Source organism: Liolophura sinensis, chromosome 11, assembly GCF_032854445.1.
Source record: "Liolophura sinensis isolate JHLJ2023 chromosome 11, CUHK_Ljap_v2, whole genome shotgun sequence".
Classification (NCBI taxonomy): domain Eukaryota; kingdom Metazoa; phylum Mollusca; class Polyplacophora; order Chitonida; family Chitonidae; genus Liolophura; species Liolophura sinensis.
In genome coordinates, this window is record NC_088305.1 from 5,267,999 (window position 1) to 5,291,500 (window position 23,502).

General features: G+C 40.2%; 1 protein-coding gene across 3 annotated transcripts in view; it reads right to left on the minus strand.

Moving 5' to 3' along the window:
* Positions 1-23,502, minus strand: part of LOC135477411 (calcitonin gene-related peptide type 1 receptor-like) — a 109,985-nt gene that overhangs the window by 80,012 nt on the left and 6,471 nt on the right. For all 3 annotated transcript variants that reach the window (XM_064757495.1, XM_064757492.1, XM_064757496.1), the window contains exon 2: positions 11,506-11,852. The gene's annotated coding sequence lies outside the window, so the exon portion shown is untranslated. The remainder of the gene's footprint in view (positions 1-11,505; positions 11,853-23,502) is intronic.

The window sequence follows — 23,502 nt, forward strand, 5'->3', positions numbered from 1 at the left end:
GCCATAATGACGTCTAAAGGTTGTTTCGAGCAGTTTGTAATATAAACATATGTAACAAAATTCTTGGTTTCATGTTTACTAAATTTTGTAATTTTGTTTACTAAACTTCCTGGATATATTACCAGTAATTTAGAAGGAATACTTTGACATGGTTTTCATTGTTTGGAACACGTACTAAAAATACATTTAGCCGTTTTGAGTCTCCGCCTCTCTTAGCTGTTGAGCTAACCACAGCACGAATCCGTCCATTTAAACATAAACGGGGTATACAGTTTCGTATACCCCGGTACAAAACATCGTACGGTTACACAGATGGATGCATTACAATACAATTTCACCTGCCCATGAAATATTGAAAAATATCGTGGTAACAGAATGAAATACAACTGCTGTGAGAGGCAAAGCCGACGTTCTTTGCATTATGTGGAGAATCGATTGGTGTGACGAAGGCACAATCGTCGCATTGAGGAGCAATAACCTGCAGGGAGTGGGGGTGTTGGGGTCGGAGGTCGCTCGCCCATTTAGTACGGCTTCGTAGAGCTTTTGCATCTGTCCCAGATATATACACACACACACACACATATATATATATATATATATATATATATATATATATATATATATATATATATATATATGGATGTGAATACGTGTATATAACTCAGGCATACCACTTGATAGAGAGACTCAGGAGACGTGACGACTCAGCAATGCTACGCACAAAATAACTCTTCACTTTCACAGAACAAGCGGTATTGTCGTACATATAATGCACAGAGTCATAACTCATCGTGGCAGCTGCTTCACACTTCACACTCAATTCCGTATACGTCCTGGTGCTTACACAGCCGTGTAGGATGTTACAGCTGAATAACAATTGGTTTATGGAAAGTCAGAAGTAGGCAGTATATACAATAGTACAATAACCTCAATGACACCACTGGTTTATATGTCTCTTTCCAGATTTCGCGCTTTCATCGAAGCTTTTATTTTCTTGTACAGACGTACATGTGCGTGCTTTCTCCGTGGCTTTCTAAATATATCATAGCCACTGTTTCTACTGAGGTTAAATTACACGCTATAATCATAGATTAGCCCACCATAGCTACAAACAAGTCGGACAGAAGAGCTGAATTTCTACAGAATCTTCCTCATTGACGTAATTTATCAAGATCGTAATTCCTTACCAAAACCACCAGAGTATATCCACCAATGAAGAACACCTCTCCCACAACGCCCCAAAGATGAAAGCAGTGACAATGATTTCCCGCCATTTTGTAAAGAAGCCAGAGACCATCTGATCTCCTTAGTAACAGGCGGCTTGAATGAAACAATTGTAAGCCTAATTGTTGTAGCATAAGAAATATTTTTGAAACGCTGTCAGCGATAGTGTTGGATTTGTATAATTTTCAGCTATCCAGATAGTTTGAGTATTTCTGTACAGCTTACGTGACGTTTCTTATACCAAAAGGGTTTACTGATCGCTGATGGAGCGGCAAACATGGCCCTTTTTCTCTGTGCTTCAATATGGAAGGGCGTTTTTGTTTTCACACTCTGGCAATCGCGTGATTTCCAACTTCATGGCTGTCTGGCAGTATTATGAGGTATAGAGGATCCAGGTACATGTATTAGCTACAGGCTTGTGTTCACACACAGTATTGTTCCTGTGGAATAGGGTGTCTTATCCTCTGTTTCAAAAACCCTTCCAGGAATTAACTTCGGCATATCCCAAACAGGCGATATGCTGAAGTAAAGACAATCCAATGGAGAAAAGTTGCTCTGAATGATAACAGTACTTTTCTAACAATCAGACAGAGCGTAAGCTCAAGGACGGAAGCCTTTATTTTGATTAAAACTGACGACATGTTGGGCAGTATTAATTTAAGCACGAATTTCAGCGTGATTTTCAACAGCAAAAAGAGTTCCCACTCTACGGGAGATAACCACTCTTTTTGAATAATAACCAAACTTTTCGAACAAGCCTGGAAAACCTACGCGCCTACATAAAGTAGGGTGGTTTGAGGGCCCGGGCAAAGAAATTTGAAAGAGATATCAGTATTTTATAGGGAATGTGGTTCAAATGCGGTTTCAACACGGATTTCCGACAAATCCCGGACTCGTGCGTCTTGTAATGTTCTATTTAAGTTAAACACTGTGCAAAATGTGTGTATATATACACATAATACCTCTTTCTGTTCTTTCTGGAAGCCCAGAAGGTCATTCAAATGTATGGAGTGTTTGCCAATTATCGTATATGAAATGAAGATTGAAAGCACATCAGCAAGTATAGCAAATATATGACAACAAAAACACATTTATCACTTTAACTGACTTTTCGATCGATATTTTCAGCTAAAATAAAAAAGAAGCGAGCCATTCTGTGTAGGACATTAAACAAACGCCGAGGACATTACGGCGTGGATGTCAAATTAATCGATAGCTTCTAACAAGAGTAAAGGGCTGAATTCCTGGTCAAGTGGGACATTTTGATGGACACCGCCGTTTACATTAAAATAATTCCCTGAGATAATAAACCATATACATAAAATCTGGTTAAGAATCTGCAAAGCTAGCGTCATTTGCAGCTGTTCGTCTACGGCAGTGACGTCAGACTTAAACGTGTTGATACGGACAGACAACTGACAATGTGTGCCAAAAGAAAAAAAAATACATACAAAAACACATAAAACGCCCATAAAAAGCAAACACGACTTTGGCTGTAACAGAATAATGAACTTTATCTGTATATTAAATGGAATGAGACCAAACTGTTTTGAATTCACATCAATACGTTTAATTTATAACTTTCACAATGGTTTTAACCGCATGTTTCCTGGTATTTCTCATACATTTTCTATAGCAGCGAAAATATTAACGCTGGAATCTGTAGATCATTCGCCCGGATTGCCTGAAGGAGATAATTAAAGACGCTGATGATAAATTTTCATTTCATCCTTGACAACGATGTCAGAATGTACACAGAAATGTTACCACGAAACGCTGCAAAGAAATAAAAATGAAGTTGTTATCCAAATAAAAAGTGCGTAAATTTATTCTCTGAACTCCTAAATGCCTCTCCAGGAATCGGTCATTTTATACTGTCATGTCAAGTCTTCTTCAAATGCTTTAACTTAATGCATATTTTCCCACTGTCAGATACACTGTGCTATCGATCTGTATACACTTTACACGTTTAAAGATAAACGTGTATACGTGTATTCATGAACAGATTACTGTGTATCTATGAGTATATACTGATGCCCAGCAATTTTTATTTATTTGATTGTTTTTTTACGCCGTACTCAAGAATATTTCACTTATACGAGGGCGGCCAGCATTATGGTGGTAGGAAACCCACGACCATCCGCAGGTTGTTGACAAACCATTCCAATAACGGTCGGAGTGGAAGCCAGCATCAGCTGGACTTGAACTCACATCGACCGCATTGGTGAGAGGCTCCTGGGTCATTGCGTCGTGCTGGCGTGCTGGCCACGGGGGGCCCCGACGCCCTGCAATATCCTGAATACCTGAGTAAGCAGATGAAAACAGACGAGCATAGCGTCAGGTAATAGTTATTGAGTAAGAACGTAATACGATACTGTAATGCATCCGCCAAGTTCTGCTTACCAGTAATGTCTTTTACTCAGATTAAGTTACAGCTTAGAAAGAGGACGGTAATGTATGGGTGAATATATATACGAGATACCTATGCCAGTTATAATATCAATTTATTTATTTATTTGATTGGTGTTTTAGGCCGTACTCAAGAATATTTCACTTATACGACAGCGGCCAGCATTATGATGGGAGGAAACCGGGCAGAGCCCAGGGGAAACCCACGATCGTCAGCAGGTTGCTGAGAGATCTTCCCACTTACGGCCGAAGGAGGAAGCCAGCATGGGTTGGACTTGAACTCACAGCGACTGCATTGGTGAGAGGCTCCTGAGTCATTACGCTTCGCTAGCGCGCTAACTAACTGAGCCACGGCGGCTATAATATGGAAAGCCGAATTTAGCGAGCGTGGAGGTGGAGTGAAAACTAATGTTTGGTTGTACACCCAATACCCTTGTTTTTGTCTGCATTTCCAGATACTTCTTATATATAATCAGTATTTTTGCTTGTTATCCATAAACTTTAGGATGTTACTCTGTTAACTTCTGTATGCCTCTTAAAGAATTTAATGTTTGGTTGACATAATGTGTTTATGTGTTTAGAGGGATTGAAGAGGTAGGGGGAGTGGGTCATAGTTGACACAAGGACAAGTACGGCTAATGTATAGTAATAGAACCGGCCTTACTTCCGATCGATAAGGTCAATGGTGTGCGGGTGGGGGGCGGGGGGGGGGGGGGGGGGGTCAGTCGGAAATCCTGAGAGACTCAATAACACAAAACCTGACACAAAGCTTTGTTTACTGCAGATAGCTCAGTGACAAACCAGTTGAATTAATTTCAAGAACGTCAACTCACAGGTAATGCTGATAATCCTCTCCTGTCAGAATCCAGGGACAAGCCAATGGAGTGTGCAACTCGTACTTACTCTTGAAGCACTCACACCCGTGTTTGGATATTCTGCATACGCTACATATTTCTGGTGATGAAAGAAGGGTCAAAAATATAACACGGCCTATGGCCAAATGCCATCAGTTCAAATCCATTTATTCATTATCGATGAGAAGGCTAGAAAGGGATACAATAGGTCTCATTTTCGCATGTCACAAGATGAAGATCGGATGGCGTAAAAGTGCTACTCTAAGGTTTCTGGAGGCCGTGTTGTCGGGAGAGAGAGTCGGGAGGAGGGCTAGGGCAGAGAGTGATCATTAAACCTGCAGAGACTACACCGATTAGTTCTGTGACAATCACAAATCCTGAAGACAACCATGAGAAGACCCATCGCAAGACAAATCGTAAACAATAATAGAATCCCACGCTCGACTTGCATGGCTCTGGTATTCCGCGAATCAATATCTTCCAAATGTCAAATTTTACCATTCATTGTGGCAGTTTATATTTACAAATTTCAGTCTCACGCATTTAATAGTGCTTTTTTTAAAAGCTGATTTTTCATTGCTTGTTATTGATCCTCTGAGTGGGCTCTGTAAGCCTTTAGGATTGAAAATCGAATCAAAACACAACAATTTACTCCAACCGGCCTTTACCGCAGCATTCAATCAAAGAAACAATCGTGTTCACCCTCTTCGGGGTATTTCTATTTATAGTAGAACGCTTCGTTTGTACAGTTTTACAGGAAAATTATTCAATGCGAAAAGCTGCTAGATAGAGAAAATACTCCCCGTGTCAACGACGGCCACCATAATTCGTCGTGACTTGCAAAGCGAAAGCTTATTTCCCATAGTTCTTCAGTTTGGCGATGTCTATTTTCCATAACATCGCTCCAACTGTCAATCGGACTGGAGAGAACACAGACACACGAAGCATCATATGCGCAGTAGCATACATCTGTCTATTCATGAACATGAAAAAACCTGTGTACTGTATTTCTACATATTATCGCTTAACTGAAGAGATTTAGTGTCGATCTTTGACAAAGATAAACACGGTGAAATGCCCATTACTCTTAAAACAGGTAGGTCACAGAAGATTACTAAACCGTGATATACCTATTTCGCACTTAATTCTTATTAAAGGCATGACAGTTCGCACCTTTATCGCGGACCTGCATTAGCGCTCATGTGTAACACACGACATCTACATCTACAGACGAATGGTTTGCTACACCTGCGCATAGACTATACATGCAACAGTCGGGAAACCAACTATGAGGGGCGGGATATGTGCGGTCTTTAGATAAATACCGGAGTTAGAATATTCGGCACCGACAACCGGACGCACTTCAGCCACGTTACCGGTTGAACAGCGCACGCGCGATATTTCAAACAGCTAACGCTATACTAATTAAGTTAGGAATATGTAAACGAGTATCCCACGAGTGCCAAACTTCTCGTCATACATGTGCTAAAATAAGGCGAATCCAAATGATTTCATTGGGCCATTCTCCTAAAAGAATTGCACTTTCACGTCATTATACTCGAAAGGTGTGCCAATTGTTTGATCTACGAGGAATTATTCCTGTTCTGTGTTGAATGAATTCTTTACAGGCAGGACCGAATATTGTACATATCGAGTCCAAAGCATTTCTTTCTGTCCTGCAAGTAACCTCAAAAACGTATCTAATCAGTTGAACTAACGCCCGACACCTAGGATACTGACCCTCGGACTCATCCGTTGGGATATCCCCTGGGGGGTAGGCACTGATCACCTCATCTCGCTAACTGTGTGACTGTCCACAGCAATCTATTCTGCCCAGATAACCAATGGATATTACGCAAGCGTAGTTGACTTCGAAATACTAGAATTCCGATTGATTTCACAAAAACTGCGTCTTCTTCTGAATCTGTTCCATGAAATTAGATTTGATATGAGATTTGAATCTATTCCATTAACACGGCTACACCTACACGCGGCAAAACAACGATCATGCTGTTTCACACAAAACAAATTATCATAGTACGATAAAGAACGGGATGCTGTGTTTTATTTCAAGAGTTTTAGTGAATGATGTCGTTCAACTGAAGTATAGTGTGACTCCGACATAAACAAATAGTTCAGTGCGACTTTCTTGGGTGTTATTAGGATTTTCATGCAGGAATAAAAGATTGGTTAAGATCTGACACTTGGCTCAGTCTGACATTGGACCAAAACCGCAAACTGTTGTCTTATACCCTTGTGATCAATCACCTGTCAGTTTTATCTATTTATTCAGAAAAAAGAACTGCGAAATATTTAATTAATTTTCTTTACACGACAATCAAAGTGAAAGCACTCAGAAAATACTTCATCACATTTTACATGTACGGAGCTTCAATACTTAATAAATCTTTTATATACCTACCAGCCAGTCCTAAGCAAGCAACAGAGCAATAATTAAGTTTTCGTATTTTTTGCCGTTACACTTCGTGCTTATTAAGTAAAACGTCTAAGTAGTTTACATATCAGCCCTCCTACCCATGGTCGAGGGCGGTCGGCATTCAGCTTAGACTGACGGAATACGTACGTAAGTGACAGTTAATTCTGTGTGTGGTGGTGGGGGTGGGGATAGGGGTGGAGGGAAACTGGGCTGAAAACCAACGTGTGATTTGACCAGTGTGGTCAGTAAGATCAGACAGAGTCAGTTTAGGGTCAGCAGATAATATATAAACCTAAGTATATCACGACATCTGAAATGCCCAATACGTGTACGTCTCATAAACAGCCTATTGACTGACTGAAGCTAGACACTCGTGAACTGCACACACTATGTGGCCTGTCACGGTAGTCAATACAACCTGTGACCGGAGAGAATTGGGGACCCATAACTCACTCATCCTCATCCCCTTCACCCATCACTCACTCTTTCCTTACCCCTCCCCTCCCCCGTGCAGATCTATACATGTAATTCTCTCTCCCAATACACTGTACCTCTTCACCTCCTTATGCTGTACATATAGAACTCCTACAGTGTAAGAGTATACTGTACATATACAACTCCTACAGTGTAGGAGTATACTGTACATATACAACCCCTACAGTGTACCTCCCTATACAGTACATACACCCATCCTACAGTGTACCTCCCTTTACTGTACATATACACCTCCTACAGTGTACCTCCCTATACTGTACATATACATCTCCTGCAGTGTACCTCCCTATACTATACATATACACCTCCTACAGTGTACCTCCCTTTACTGTACATATACACCTCCTGCACTGTACCTCCCTACACTGTACATATACACCCCCTACAGTATACCTCCCTATACATATACAACTCCTTCATTGTACATCCCTATACTGTACATATACACTTCCCACAGTGTACCTCCTTATAGTGCATATATACACCTCCTAAAGTGGACCTCCCTATACTGTACATATACCCATACATCCTGTACATGTACACATACATCTTACAGTGTACCTGTACACCTCCGTCCACTGTGCCTTAATACATACTGCACCTATCCACCTCCTACAGTGTGCCTATACACTTCCAACGGTGTACCTATAATCCCCATACGGTGTATAACCTCCCTGTAGAGTGCTTATACACCTCCTATAGTGTCCCTATACAGTGTTTCTATACACCTCCTACAGTATCCCTATACATGCCGATATATAAAGTGAAGCCGATTAGATAATCTCATAACCGACAGAAATGGAATAACAGAAGACTCAAAATTATAAAGCTCAAGCTGAGGTTATAAATTATTAGAAATGTATGTTTTGGTGCTCTGTTTTTCTGACCTGTTTTGATTTTTTTATTATCAACTGATCGTATTTGTCAGTTTCATTTCTTTATTTGACTGTTGCTTTACGCTGTACTCAAGAGTATTTCATTTATACGACGGCGGTCAGCATTATGTTGGGAGAAAACCGGGCACAGCTATGTAGAAACCCACGACCACCCGCAGGTTCCTGGAAGACGTTGTCACGTACGGCTGGAGAGGAAGCCAGCAAGAGCTCGACTCGAACTAACAGCGACCGCATTGGTGTCAGTTTCATGGCTAAGCCGATCCACCCTAGAGAACATCATTTATCATAATTACATAAAGTACAGGTAGGTAACGCGGTTAACATAAGGGAAAACATCAGTTATTATGGTTATTTATCTAAACTGCAGCTAGTGTGGTTATGTATCTCATACATCAGACATTGTGGTTGTGTATCTCATACATCTCATACAGGTAGTGGGGTTATGTGTCTGAAACATTTACTATTGTCGTTGTGTGTCTCATACATCAGATATTGTGGTTATGTATTTTAAACATTGGCTATTATAAATGCGTATCTCAAACATCAGATATTATGGTCATATATCTCAAACATCAGTTTTTGTGGATATGTATTTTGCACTTCACTACTAGGCTCTATAGGTAATGTATATCAACATCACTGAGGTCATACTGCTTTCAAATCCAAATGTCACCCGTTCTCTGTCCAGTTGTGGTTGCAAGCGAAGCAAAAGTACCTTACATATAAAAACACACATGGTTTTAAACAAAAGGTATCTTTGAATTTTCCACCACTATGGTAATGCTACCATATTCAACGACTCGCAAAGACCTTAGTTGTTGAAAGCGTAAGAGTTTAAGTTATTGTTTATATTTAAAATAAGTCAAGCCCCACTCACAATTCCCTTCGCTGTATGCGATAGGAAATCAATATCAGGGCACATGTCTCTTAACGGTTGTCACCGACTGCATGATTCATAGTAGTGCGTGCTATGGCTTCAGTTTAATTAACTTTCGTATCGTCAAAAATTTCTTAATTGAACATTTCTTAAGAGTCCGTTTCCGCATTTCAGCCCTTGAACAGGATTCAGGGGTTTCCGCGAACGCACTCATACGGAAGTGGCTTATTGTGGCCACGCATGTCTTTCCGCCGACATCCTTAATATAGTCCCATATCAAGAGGTCCACCGGTTCCTCTAAAACATGACACGGGACAGGTAGAGGCTTTTACATTCTCGTCATTGTGATAGCGGAAACTGCGATGGCATTGTTAATTAGGTTCACATATTCGTAAAGTCATTAAGAGGGTATTGGACATAAAGTGTCTATATTTCCCAACTTTCACTGTTTGCGCCTTCTCACGTTCGTTTAAGATCACTTTTCGACCACAAGTTCGGCGCTTAACAAGTGGAAAAGTTTACCAGAGATTTACCAAAGGTCGGTGGTTTTTATACGGTCACTCCGAATTCCTCCACCTTTAACTAGGCAACATGAAGACTTCCACTTAAACTTCACGCATCAAACCGACTTTACGGGCGCTCTACAAACTCTCTACAAGGCCTCTAGGAACGCGCTAATCTCAGGAACGTGCTAATCTCAGGAACGCCCTAATCTCCTGCCTTGTTTTGACTTTTAGCCTGAGCTGTACTGTATATCTATATCTTAACATCCCCAAAAGACAATACGGAAATTTTTTAATCAAACCAGTGAAGTTGGCTGTTGCTAACTTTTTAGTTTCTCGCCCTTGTTGAATCATAAAAAAACTATGTAAGCCGGCCGATGAGAGGTCTCTTTTCGCTCACAGAGGAAATGACTTGCTGGGAGACACTGTTATTGCTCGATGTTCACAGTGCCCGATATCGAAGTGTAAAAGTACACACGCATATTCTTTCCTGTCAGCAGCAACGTCCACACACTGACACATTGGACGAGCACGCTTTTTGTCACCTTTACCAGGCGCTGAAATCATCAAACCTTAGTTCTAAAATAACTCTACAGCTAAGTGGACTACCACAAGACCAAAGCGTTATCTGTCACGAGTTTAACAAACACGCTAAAATACCATGGAATACTAAAAACTCACAACAAACGGAGTAAACGCTGAGCAGCGAGGACAGTGTGCTCGATGGCCGATGGTCACACTTAAAAATGGAAATTCGGCCTCTTGTTATTTCATCAGAACTTGAGTTTTATTCTACCAGTTCATGTTAATGCTTAACTAGTAGTAAATTAATCACATTTAATAACCAATCTCATGAAAACAGTGCAAAGGGACAAGGCCTCAAAATGTCGTGTTATCATTACATTTAATAACTAATCTCATGAAAACAATGCAAAGGGACCGGGCCTCAAAATGTCGTGTTGTCATCACATTTAATAACTAATCTCATAAAAACAATGCTAAGGGACCAGGTCTCAAAGTGTTGTCTTGTCATCACATTTAATAACCAATCTCATGAAAACAATGCTAAGGGACCAGGCCTCAAAATGTCGTGTTGTCATCACATTTAATAACTAATCTCATGAAAACAATGCTAAGGGACCAGGCCTCAAAATGTCGTGTTCTCATCACATTTAATAACCAATCTCATGCAACAATGCTAAGGGACCAGGCCTCAAAATGTCGTGTTCTCATCACATTTAATAACCAATCTCATGAAAACAATGCTAAGGGACCAGGCCTCAAAATGTCGTGTTCTCATCACATTTAATAACCAATCTCATGAAAACAATGCTAAGGGACCAGGCCTCAAAATGTCGTGTTGTCATCACATTTAATAACTAATCTCATAAAAACAATGCTAAGGGATCAGGCCTCAAAATGTCGTGTTGTCATCACATTTAATAACCAATCTCATGAAACAATGCTAAGGCACCAGGCCTCAAAATGTCGTGTTCTCATCACATTTAATAACCAATCTCATGAAAACAATGCTAAGGGACCAGGCCTCAAAATGTCGTGTTGTCATCACATTTAATAACCAATCTCATGAAAATAATGCTAAGGGACCAGGCCTCAAATTGTCTAGTTATCATTACATTTAATAACTAATCTCATGAAACAATGCTAAGGGATCAGGCCTCAAAATGTCGTGTTGTCATCACATTTAATAACCAATCTCATGAAAACAATGCTAAGGGACCACGCCTCCGGAAAAGTGCTGGTTTATGCAGGAAGACATTGAAGAAAACTACATACTACAGAGACTTACCTGGGCTGCCATGTTGGCTGAGACAACAACAACTACGTATATCAGAGCTTCTTTTGGTGGTATTATCGTGTACTGGGTATATCTGATGGTAAGATCCAATGGGAAATCCTCTTAGCACGAGCCGTCAACAGGTGGACCACCATACACAGTCATAAAACATAGTGTAACTCCAGATCTAACTCACGATTTGAACACGGCGGCACGTATACAATATCAGTTGTGTCAGATAAAACGATATCCAGGATTAGAAACTGAAACCGGCGATTTTAGATCTCTTGGGGAGTGGAATCCGGTATATCTCCTGGCAGACTCACTTGTAACAGTTCACTATCTCTCTCTGATCGAACCTGAAAAAATGACAAAAAAAAATTGTAATATATATATATATATATATATATATATGTTGCTAATCTTTTGACAAGTCACTTCCTGGTTGAAAGAGGCGATATCTAAAGTTAGCGATACATTCAAAATGCCACCTAATGACAAGTAATAACGCGAGTCAATATGGAAATACATGCACCTGATATCACTGTAGCTCCGGGTTTAGCGAAAATAGGTCTTAGAATGCATTGCGCATGCGCAATAAGTAACAACGCTCTATTTCCTTTAAAAAATTCAAGTATATCAAGCTTGTTAAAATACTAGCCGCTAAACTTCAGCGTCTATCACGTAATGTAATTTATATTCTGACGATGCTTATGCTTATCACGAAAAAAAATATGAAGTGGACTTCATCATCAGGTGATAGTATATTTATGTGTTTGTGTTTGGTATACACGAGGCACGGCTTCAAACAGGAAGACTGACTTACAGTGCATGATATGAAATGAGAGATTCACAAGCATATTCGTTATAGCATGACTTCACTGGTCAGCCAGCATACAGGCAGATATATTTGTACGGATTGGCGTAAAGCGCATGATTCACAGGCATATTCGTTATAGCATGACTTCACTGCTCAACCAGCATACAGACAGATATATTTGTACGGACTGGCGTAAAGCGCAGGATTCACAGGCATATTCGTTATAGCATGACTTCACTGCTCAACCAGCATACAAGCAGATATATTTGTACGGATTGGCGTAAAGCGCATGATTCACAGGCATATTCGTTATAACATGACTTCACTGCTCAACCAGCATACAGACAGATATATTTGTACGGACTGGCGTAAAGCGCAGGATTCACAGGCGTATTCGTTATAGCATGACTTCACTGCTCAACCAGCATACAGGCAGATATATTTGTACGGATTGGCGTAAAGCGCATGATTCACAGGCATATTCGTTATAACATGACTTCACTGCTCAACCAGCATACAGACAGATATATTTGTACGGACTGGCGTAAAGCGCAGGATTCACAGGCGTATTCGTTATAGCATGACTTCACCGGTCATCCAGCATACATGCCGATATACGAACTGGCGTAAAGCGCCGGATTCCCCTGGATATACGTTATAGCATGACTTCACAACTAAGACAGCATACAGGCCGATATACGAACTGGTGTAAAGCGCCGGATTCCCCAGGGTATACATAAAAGCACGCCCTCACAAATCAATCAGCACACAGACAGATACACCGACTGGCGTAGGCCAGTACAAGGGTATTCGTAAGAGCTTCACCTATTCACATAACCCCCGAACAGACAGACGTTTTGATCCAAAGACTGAATTATTGATTCCTTCCGTGGGAAGTTCAGCAGTGGGGGCGGTCACGATCACTGGCCAAGCCGGATGTTTTCTGGTGCGCATGCCTACTTAATCCGATTTACATTCACAACATTGATTTGTAGTTCAACTTGCATTGACATATATATATATATATATATATATATATATATATATATATATATATATATATATATATATATATATATATATAAATCTGCACGGTTTAGTATGTAGCTTATATCTATTCATCTACCCCTCTTTAGCCCCATTGCCTGACATATCGATTAAACGAGCAAAGTTTAAAATTATTTCCTTTTCTCCCACATAGTTTTCACAAAATTCAAACTGACAACTGCTGAAAGACCATCGATACAAGAACGAAAGTCTCTCTAATGGCAGAATTTTTTTTTACTAAATACCACCAAAAACTTCAGAGTGCAGTCCAATTAGTCCTTGTCAAAAACATTTACCAAGTAAGAAGTTTCTTCATTAACACAATTTAGCAATATCTGTCCACAGTGTCATACATGTGTTGGAGAATGGAACATGGCTTAATAATCTAATAACGCATCACAAGATTTAGACACTAATACATCACAGATTTAGACATCACATGATTTATACACTAACAAATCACAACATTAAGACATCACAAGATTTAGACATCACAGGATTTAGACACTTACACATCACAAGATTTAGACACTAAGACATCACAAGATTTGGACACTAATACATCACAAGATTTAGACACTAACAAATCACAAGATTTTGACACTAGCACATCACAAGATTTAGACACTTACACATCACAAGACTTAGACACTACTACATTACAAGATTTAGACATCACAAGATTTAGACACTAATACACCACGAAAATGTGATATTACATGATTTGGTCGTCATCTTTTCGGGGAAACATTCGAGAGTATGGTGTTAAGAAATAGGCAGTTTGATAGAAAGATAAACTAAATAAATTTATTCATTTATTTATTTGATTGGTGTTTTACGCCGTACTCAAGAATATTTCACTTATACCACGGCGGTCTACATTATGGTGGGTGGAAACCGGGCACAGCCAGGGAGAAACCCACGACCATTCGCAGGTTGCTGGTAGACCTTCCCACGCACCGTCGGAAACAAAATTAACAAACAAATAACTAAATCAATAAATAAATACTCTAGAAAGAGCGAGAAATTATTCACAGATCCATCCACGTACAGATATATAGGCCTTTGTCTATCTGTGACATTAAGTTTGCAACTGTTTTCTAGAGGACCTTTTCTTTTTTTTTTCGCTAAACACATTATTGGAAAAAGATTTTACTACATGGCAGAATATGTCGAGGGCTTTGACAACAGCTGTAAACTGCATTTTTAATTCCTCAGCAATGTACTGTCGTTCACATGTACATGTATCGTACCGGTATACCTGTAATGCAAATGCTAAGTAGGCCCGAGCAATGAATGAAAAGGCGTATATTTGAAACTCAGAAAGAGCTTTGATTGGTTCCTAATATCTCGTGCGCAGATTTCCATTCATGTGACCATTTGCGGTAGGGCCACAACAATAGCATGTGTGAGCTCGGGTCTGTAAACAGGGAATTCCCGCCCCCTCCCATAAAACTAAGCCTGCAACACATAGCACAGCTTTACAGAATTTCCACGGAATACATGAATAACGCTGGTAGTTATAAAATTATATGCAATATCAAGACAGACTATAATACGCATGCTTCTGACAGTTTCAGTATAGGTAGCTAGAAATTTTAGACAAAAATAAATAATGTGCAACAGACAAACTTGTGGGTGTATATCGAATAAAAATATGATACAGTGTCAGATACAATGTCCACGTCCAAAAATTGGTGACAAAGAGGAACAATACAAAAGAGGAACAATACGAAAAACAAAAGCATGGAAAAGAAACTACATCAGCAATGACAGTGTGGAACTTGGCAAATAATCTTAAGCCATGACATCGACTTCGACCATTATTTTGGGAAACGTACTTTAAAAGTGAACTGCTGTATGTGGGAAGGTCTGTCAGCAACCTGCGGAAGGTCGTTGGCTGCCCCCATTCTCCGTCCGGTTTCTCCCAACACAATGCTGGCCGCCGTCGTATAAGTGAAATATTTTTGAGTGCGGCGTAAAACAGCAATCAAATAAATAAATAAATAAAAATGCATTGCCTTTCAAATTTCCCCCCAAAACGGCTATCAACAGTTGTTTTTTCTTTTGTAAGATTGTGGAAGTCGTCTTTGTGAAAATTACCGCTTAAGTATTTTTATTGCCATTCTGTACAATTTGTCGTATACTACTTCATCTATATGATACGGGTACTGAACATTTTCATGACAGTTTCTAATACCCATTAAATAGTGTGAGCAGAAGCCTTTTAATCACTGGATAATTGCGTCTTTCAACCGGTCACCGTTTTTCTTTGCTATCCGGAAACAGGTGTCATCTGTATCATTTATGGTTGCCTATCCTCGGTGTTATTAATGGTTGCCTGTTTTGCTCATTTTTATATATGGTTGCCTATCTTCGGTGTTATTAATGGTTGCTTATCCTCACTGTTATTAATGGTTGCAAGGGGTGGTAATGAGCTAAGCGAAAAAAAAAAAGATCAAACGAATATAAATAGTGCCGTGGCGAACCGTAAAGCTCATTAGTGTTCATTACAAGCAGTACAAATGAGCACCAAATCGTCTGACACAACCACACGGTCACAAGTGACCTCTGCCTGTACACGTGCGCATATCTACTTGCTTTAACACGTGGGCCTATACTGTCAGTCAGTTATCTCTCCGAACTGTTACGCCTTTGTGTCAATTTGCTTCCTGAAACCACTGTCGAACGCCCTAGAAATGAGTAATGGGACACGGGAAAGACATAATACCAGCGGAGGCATTTAAAAATGTACCGGTAGGGTGTCATTCCTAGATGTCAATTATTACAGGTGTGATGTTCACACTATAGCAGTTCCATAATGACACGTTTTGAAATCCTTTTCTGAGACTAGGTTTTGTGATTTGGGAATAGTATTGAGAATCCTTCGTCTACCCTAACCGAAACACTGAGGCTGTAGACTTTCACTGTATACAGAACATCACAAATGCACGAGGACATGACTATGATGCTGCTGAGAAGACGTCCACTGTATAAAATCGCCTACGCCCTTATGTGTGGAAAGCCGCGTCGGCCCTTTCAACATTTATTTCAGATATGTTCAGTTCATATATCTTGAATTCAATCAGATGTGATGAACTCATTCCAGATATCTTGAATTCATTTTGACATATCTGTTAATTATTTTGACATATTTGAATATGTTCTGAATGCATTTTGTCCTGCAGATATGAAAAAAAAAAACAGACAAAACATTTCACATATATAAAATTTAATTCTGTCCATGTCATAATGAATTCAGCCTAACTGAAATAAACGTGAACTTGACATACTGTGCTATATTGGGTGGCCCCATATTCGCCCTGGTTACATACGTTAGCAAAGTAAATGCCTGAACGACCTTTAAAGGCCTTACCAACAAAACTGAGAACATTTGACTCAGCCATGTTGTGTCGGACAGAGCCCATGTGTGGATACATACAGCCTGAATACTTCAACTTCCCCCTGCAAGAGGGGTGACTATGACGCAAAAATTGGTATGTGTCGATCTTTCACAATCATTATCACTATTATTGTCTTTCCATATAATTTAAAAAAGAATTTCAGGTGTCTGGAACAGTTTTCACACAAATCATCATGGAACCAAACAGCTTGCCATACTTAGGTATGCTGTGACATTAACCTTATCAACGCTCTCGAAATGAGTTGGTCTAATACGTCCTTTCATTAAGAATGCGATTACGCGGCTTCTTCTCAAATGCCACCACTATCTCTCTCTCTCCCCCCCCCGACTAACCCCACCCCCAAACCACACATACACATTTCCTCTCCCACAACCGGCTCGTGGAATCATCAACACCAGAAATAGATAAAATAGATACTTCAATGGCTGTATTGAAAAACTACATTCCGTGTCACACATGAATTCGTGCGCTGAGCAAATGAAAGGCGATCTAAACCGAAAGATTTCCTAACTGACACAAACGCATACGTACTTGTATAGAATGCAGGTCCATGATTTTTTTTATATCTTCTAATGTCAGGTCGTGCTTTGTCCACAGACATCAGGCTACTGAAAACACCAGAATTCAGTCTGAGCCTCATATTTGTTCAGACTCTCTCATGTGTTCAGGTGTTGAGCTCACTTGGCTTGCCAGGCGTTTCTTTTAGTCTTGTTAGTAAAAAGCTAAATCACCCACGGAGTGTGTTCTCCTTCCGTTAACCCTCCCCCCCCCCCCCCCCCCCCCAGCAGGTTCTGTCGTAAACCTTTGACTTGTATAAATAGCAGTCACCTCTGGGACTCTATAACAAAGGTATTAACTATCTTGCATCCGAAGAATATTGCAGAACACAAAGTTCATTTTTGTAATTTATGGGAGGCCTACGCATAGAACAATGGGCGAGAGCCCCGGGATTATTTTCCATACAAACTCGCTTCCGGTCGGGAGTCCACTTCTCAGACGACTGTTTCAAAACACAAAAACCAAACAGCCAAAATGCTGTTGTTTGGGATAAGTTTAACAATATGCAGATTAATGAAGTCGTCCGAATAGATCTGAGTAAAATCAATTCTGGCATTTGTAGTGCAGAAGACATCCACGAACTATTATATTCAGTGCCCTGGGAGTAGAGAAAGATGTGATCAGAGCATATACAAGTCATGGGTTGACAGCTTGTCCAACAGGTGTCAACATCGGGCAGATATGTCCATCATACCACGGAGGTTTACAAAGCACAGCTTTACAAATCCAGAGCAAGCCCCTAAGCGATATATGACCTGTAAAACCGACCGAGCCTTCTTGATTTCGCATCGGCTACAGCTGACCGACGTATGTGCAAGGTTTCTCAGTTTTGCAAAAGCCTAGCAACTCCCTCCAGCATGTTGTTCAAATCTTTTGAAAGCAGCAATAACTTAACCTAAAGTTTTCCGGTGACGTGGTATGTGTGACCATGATGTGGCAATCGAGTTCACAGATATATAATTTATAACAACGCTTGTATGGGCGCAATCTGATTGGTCACAGTTCTGAGTTTATACTCCAGTGAACCGACAAAATGCCTCTCCCACGTAGGACTATTTTTTCTAAGAATAGAAGTGAAAGAGACTGAAGGCGCGTCATATAAAATGAAATACAGAACACCATAAAATATATCTCTATTGTATTCACATTCATAAACAGGAGCATCAGTACAAAATTTGTGGATAGTCTACGGTGAATTAAGACTGTTTAAACGGTAGTGCCTACCTCAGTATGAGCTTAATCCACAAACATGCAGGCCTGCTGGGTCGCCGAGTCCATATGCATAGCCGAGTGCTAGTGTTTGCCAAAAAAGAAGCCAGTTTGATACAAAAAATCACTTTCCAACTAATGTTTAAATACACACTGTTTCCTCGTGGATAAACAGTATGTTTTGCAACCGGTTTGACGAAGTAACCTCCCGCACATCATTGGCGTTCAACAACAGCAGCAGCCCGTTATGAACAGCTTAAACGCCTTGTCGCAAACAAAATTGCGTCTCATGAATAAATTCAACTCTCTCTGCATCTTCTGCGCCCAACTTAATATTCTCTAGCTCGGAATTAAACCGCTAAATGTTTTTAGAAAAATGTTTTCCACAATTCTTTATGAAACGACCAGCAAATGAAACCTTTGCCTCGTCATTTGGTTCGCCGTGCACGTGACGTTGCTTAGTAACGGTAGAACCTTGATCACCAATTTCATTGGCCCAAAGAATCTCATAAAATGTGTTGCGGTGTTCCCGTCTTCAAAACAATCGACTAGCATTTCTCACCGTTTACAATGAAGTAAATATTAGATAATATCCTTTTATTCCTTAATTGAATTACAAAGACTGACTGTAATAATTTTAGTTTATTGGGGTATAAACGAAAAAACCGATGCGCTAACTTAACATGACAATGCAATTGTCTCACAAGATAACAGATGCAATTAGAAAGAATTTAATTAATGTAGGCTCTATAATCTTGGTCTTCTGTAAATTCTATGTTCTCTAGCAAACAGTTATGTTGATGGGTTAGTTGTAGTGAACAGTCCACTGGGGTGGACTTTAGGATTTTTAAAATTTAGGAAAAGTCATTTTATTTGCGTATATACCTGAGAGGTCGGGGCTCACTTTCACAAAGCCGGGTAAGACATTTATTTATCATACATCTGTCGTACGATATTTTGTACGTCGAAACTAAAGTGCCGTTGTCCTGTATGTGCGATATCGTACAAGTGCGACATCTTTGTGAAAGTGGACCCTGTAGATTTGCGGCCACTTACGTGAACCTCTAGCGATGTTCTTTGTATAAAACACCACTGTCCGGCCGTGAGGACCAGTATTTAGGACAAACTTCGAAGAGTACGATGTAAATCACGTGGATGAAAGTACTCATAAAACGGTGACGTCATCATATGCATAGCCATCTTAATCTGTTCAATTGTCACTTCGGGTTACAGGAGTGCATTAATTCTCCTTATTATTTATGTAGTAACTTTTTCAACTCCAACCCCCAAAATATATATCCTCTAACTTTCCCGTGGTACCATGCCATACCCCCAAATGCAGATTGCACTTTTCTCTGCAGCATAACAAAAAAAAAATCAGCCTACTCACATGTAGCATCATGTCCACCATTATTTGAGCTGTTGTTGTCGGAAGTGAAGGTGCAAAATAGCAATTCAGAAATTTATAGTGTATCAGCAACCTATAATGTCTGTGGTAGTATTATCCAATCAGTGTCCCTTCACATCGTCAGTTTTTCTATTGGCAAATCTTGCACCCAATTGCACGAAATGTGCATGTGTAACCTCTTTTTGAAAGCGGGAGGTCACATGACCGGCGCCTTTTTCTGAAAAATGTTGGCAGAGATACGGAGAAATCAAGCATGCAGTGTATATTCACTACTAAAACTCACATTTGCAGGGGGCGCCCTGACCGAGGTGTTAGCTGCCAGCGCGGCGCATGACCCAGGAACTTTTTCACCAATGCAGTCGCTGTGATTTCAAGTCCATCGCATACTGGCTTCCTTTCTGGCCATACGTGGTAAGGTCTCCCAGCACCCTACAGATGGTCACGTGTTTCCCCCAAGCTTTGCGCAGCTCCCTCCCATCATCATGCTGGCCGCTGTCGTATAAATGAAATATTCTCGAGGACGGTGTAAAACACCAATCATATAAATAAGTAATATTACGTATGCGTGCAGTCAGAGGTTAGAGTCCGTGCAGTCAGAGATCAGAGTCCGTGCAGAGTCAGAGGTTAGAGTCTCTGCCCTGAAAGCCTGGCACAATGGTTTCAGTTGAGTTCCAACTAAATCGCAACTAAGGCTTTTAAATGGATAATCCTTTTCTATCAGATCTCAGCTTATGTTACAGCTAAATACAGTCGTGGTCAACTGGGTGTCAGAGAAAAGTATCTAGTATGAGGCGTCATGACTGGTGTCCTGGGTAATGTGTTCCACTGAGTCAGCGTTGTGTAAATGACAATATTGTGGACGAAACACAAATAAAAACTAAAAATCTTCTCTGCATGAGAGGCCGTTCAATTAGAAAAAAGATTTATCTCGTACAATTTCTGATAGGTTACGTTGTTTTTTCTTCACCTCACCACTACACTACAAAGTACATCGAAGATAATAGCTCTCAGCAAAAACTACATGTACAACCCAAGCTGCAAGCTACAGCAAAATACCAGTTTGGAAGGTAAACAACGACGCATTGGAACTAGCAACTTGTTCTGCGTTGATTCCACATGTTTTCAATCCGCGGTAATCTAGTCTCGCAAAACCCCGCATGCCCTCGCGTTCCCTGGACAGTCTGGTATCAGAACCGCTTACAAGTTCACATACATATACAACACTCGGCTGTTCAAAGTGATGACTTAAGCGAATTCTGGTCAGTTTATTTCCGCCCATGAGCTCATTTAACATCGTGAGCATGGTGTATTCAGAAGTGAGAATAAGGATGTTCGCTACAGTAGGATACCACATTTTGTGGGACTACGGAGACCTCGTTGTGTTGGATACGTTTATTTATTTATTTATTTCATTGGTGCCGTACTCAGGAATATTTCACTTATACGACGACGACCAGCATTATGGTGGATGGAAACCGGGCAGAGTGCGGGGGAAACCCTGGACTTGAGCTCACCACGACCACATTGGTGTTCGATACGTAGACTAGCAGATGTTTAAATGTGAGAGCAATTATGGAGCTATACCACCATTAAAACCGCTTTGTTCTAACCCACACACCACAGAACTGGGGAAACTTCCTTATCCCTGAAATGCTAGTACAGCTAAACAACAGTGCAGCAACGTCCCAGCATTATGAAGGGATGTATACTGAGCAAATTACATTCATGTCTCACATAAACACAACTACATGGATATCAAATAAAATACTGTTTTAGGCTGATTTTTGTTGTTGTTGAGAAAATGCTTCCATTAAACTGAAACATGAGTATTATTTACGTATGTATTACCTTTAACACTAGCCACCATTTTAAAAGTGAAATATTCTGTGTACAGCGTTAAAGCGTAGAGAAATAAAGATATAGACATATTCACACGCTTAAACTAACATATTAATTGAAAACACACCATATTCCCTCGTCAAAACACAACCATATACTCTGTAACACACATTGGGTACTTAAAGGTCTATATTTGAGCTCTGGAGAAGGACAAAATGTCTCCCACCCTATCACATGCGCCAAAATGATATAATCATGCGCCATTTCCACACAAGCACATAGTGGGGCCCACATAACTGGGTATAGTTTCACCACCACACCATTAACCGCGCGTCGCCCTGTAACTGATATGTAGGACGACGTACATGTATAATATCTACATATAGCTACTGGATAAAGCTTTGCAATTTATGCTAACAACTATAACTTTCCCATAGGCCGTACTCATTTTCACTCTGCAAGTGGGCTTTAGTTTAAAGATTTTACTCACATAAGCAACTTTTCTCCAAGCGGACTATTTTCTTGTCTCATAACTACAAAACGTATATACACAAATGTCATTATTTGTATGTATAGCTACATAAGGACATATATGGACAAAAAAGGTCTCGCATGTAAAACAGATTCTCTCAAACAAATTGGCTGGACACGACCCTCCTTTAATAAAACAATGTCATAAGTCAAACGTAATTAACAACGACGCAAGTTTCTAAGACGCTTGGTGTTCATAATTGAACGTCGCTTCATTGAGTACAATCATGTGAATGACTAACAGCTATGGTATGAGAGGTAAAATCCATATGTATTACGCATGTAAGGCGATTTATCAACAGCACGATTACTCGCCATCCTTAATTCACTCAACAAACCCACAGAGCCGTGCCTGTTGACGCAACTGTCAATCAAGTTTCGGAAGTGAGTTTACTTGCACTCGGGATGTTATTTTTCTCCGGCTATACAATAGACTATATCTATTATCTGTTGACCTTGCACGCAATAGTTATGATTTCATCAGCATGCAGTCGTATTTATTATTATATCGATCTTTGTTTATTAGGTCGGTTCGTATAAACGCTCGCTTGTACACGTTTGTGCTGGGGGTAGACACATATGCGTGCATCTCCGCATGGTACCGACAACTGTCGCCCACTGCCCACTTGATCCTCAATAAATATAAGTATGTTCACAGTATACACGTCATATTAGGCTCATATAAAACAAGACCGTGAATTGATCTGGCTCTGAAAGGAACGTACAACTGTAAAAGTACTCATTTGTACAGTACATCTAGTCTACATTTACGGGCTTCGTGTCTGGTTTGTGTAAATACAATAAGTTATATGGGGTTTTACTTGGACAGGTGGAGCAATAAAATCCGGACGGAGACTTATTGCACGTGTCAATAATACCGCTGGGTATACAGCGCATTATACCAAATGCAGGGTTCAAGTTTTTCGTAGAGTCTAGTTTCGTCTGGCTTTATGTAAACCTATTAATAGTGTGTAGTTTGGTTACCAACAGGCAGAAAGTTTAAAACAGCAACTTTTACAACAGTACCAACGTGACTAGGCCTATAAAATGAAATGGTTTATAGTCACGAAACCTTCTCTTACAGGTCTTCTCGTATCACAGCGTGCAAAAACCAGTTTATTTACCATTTCCCTGATGTCTCCTTTAATCCAATGCTTCGAAGCTGTTTTTTT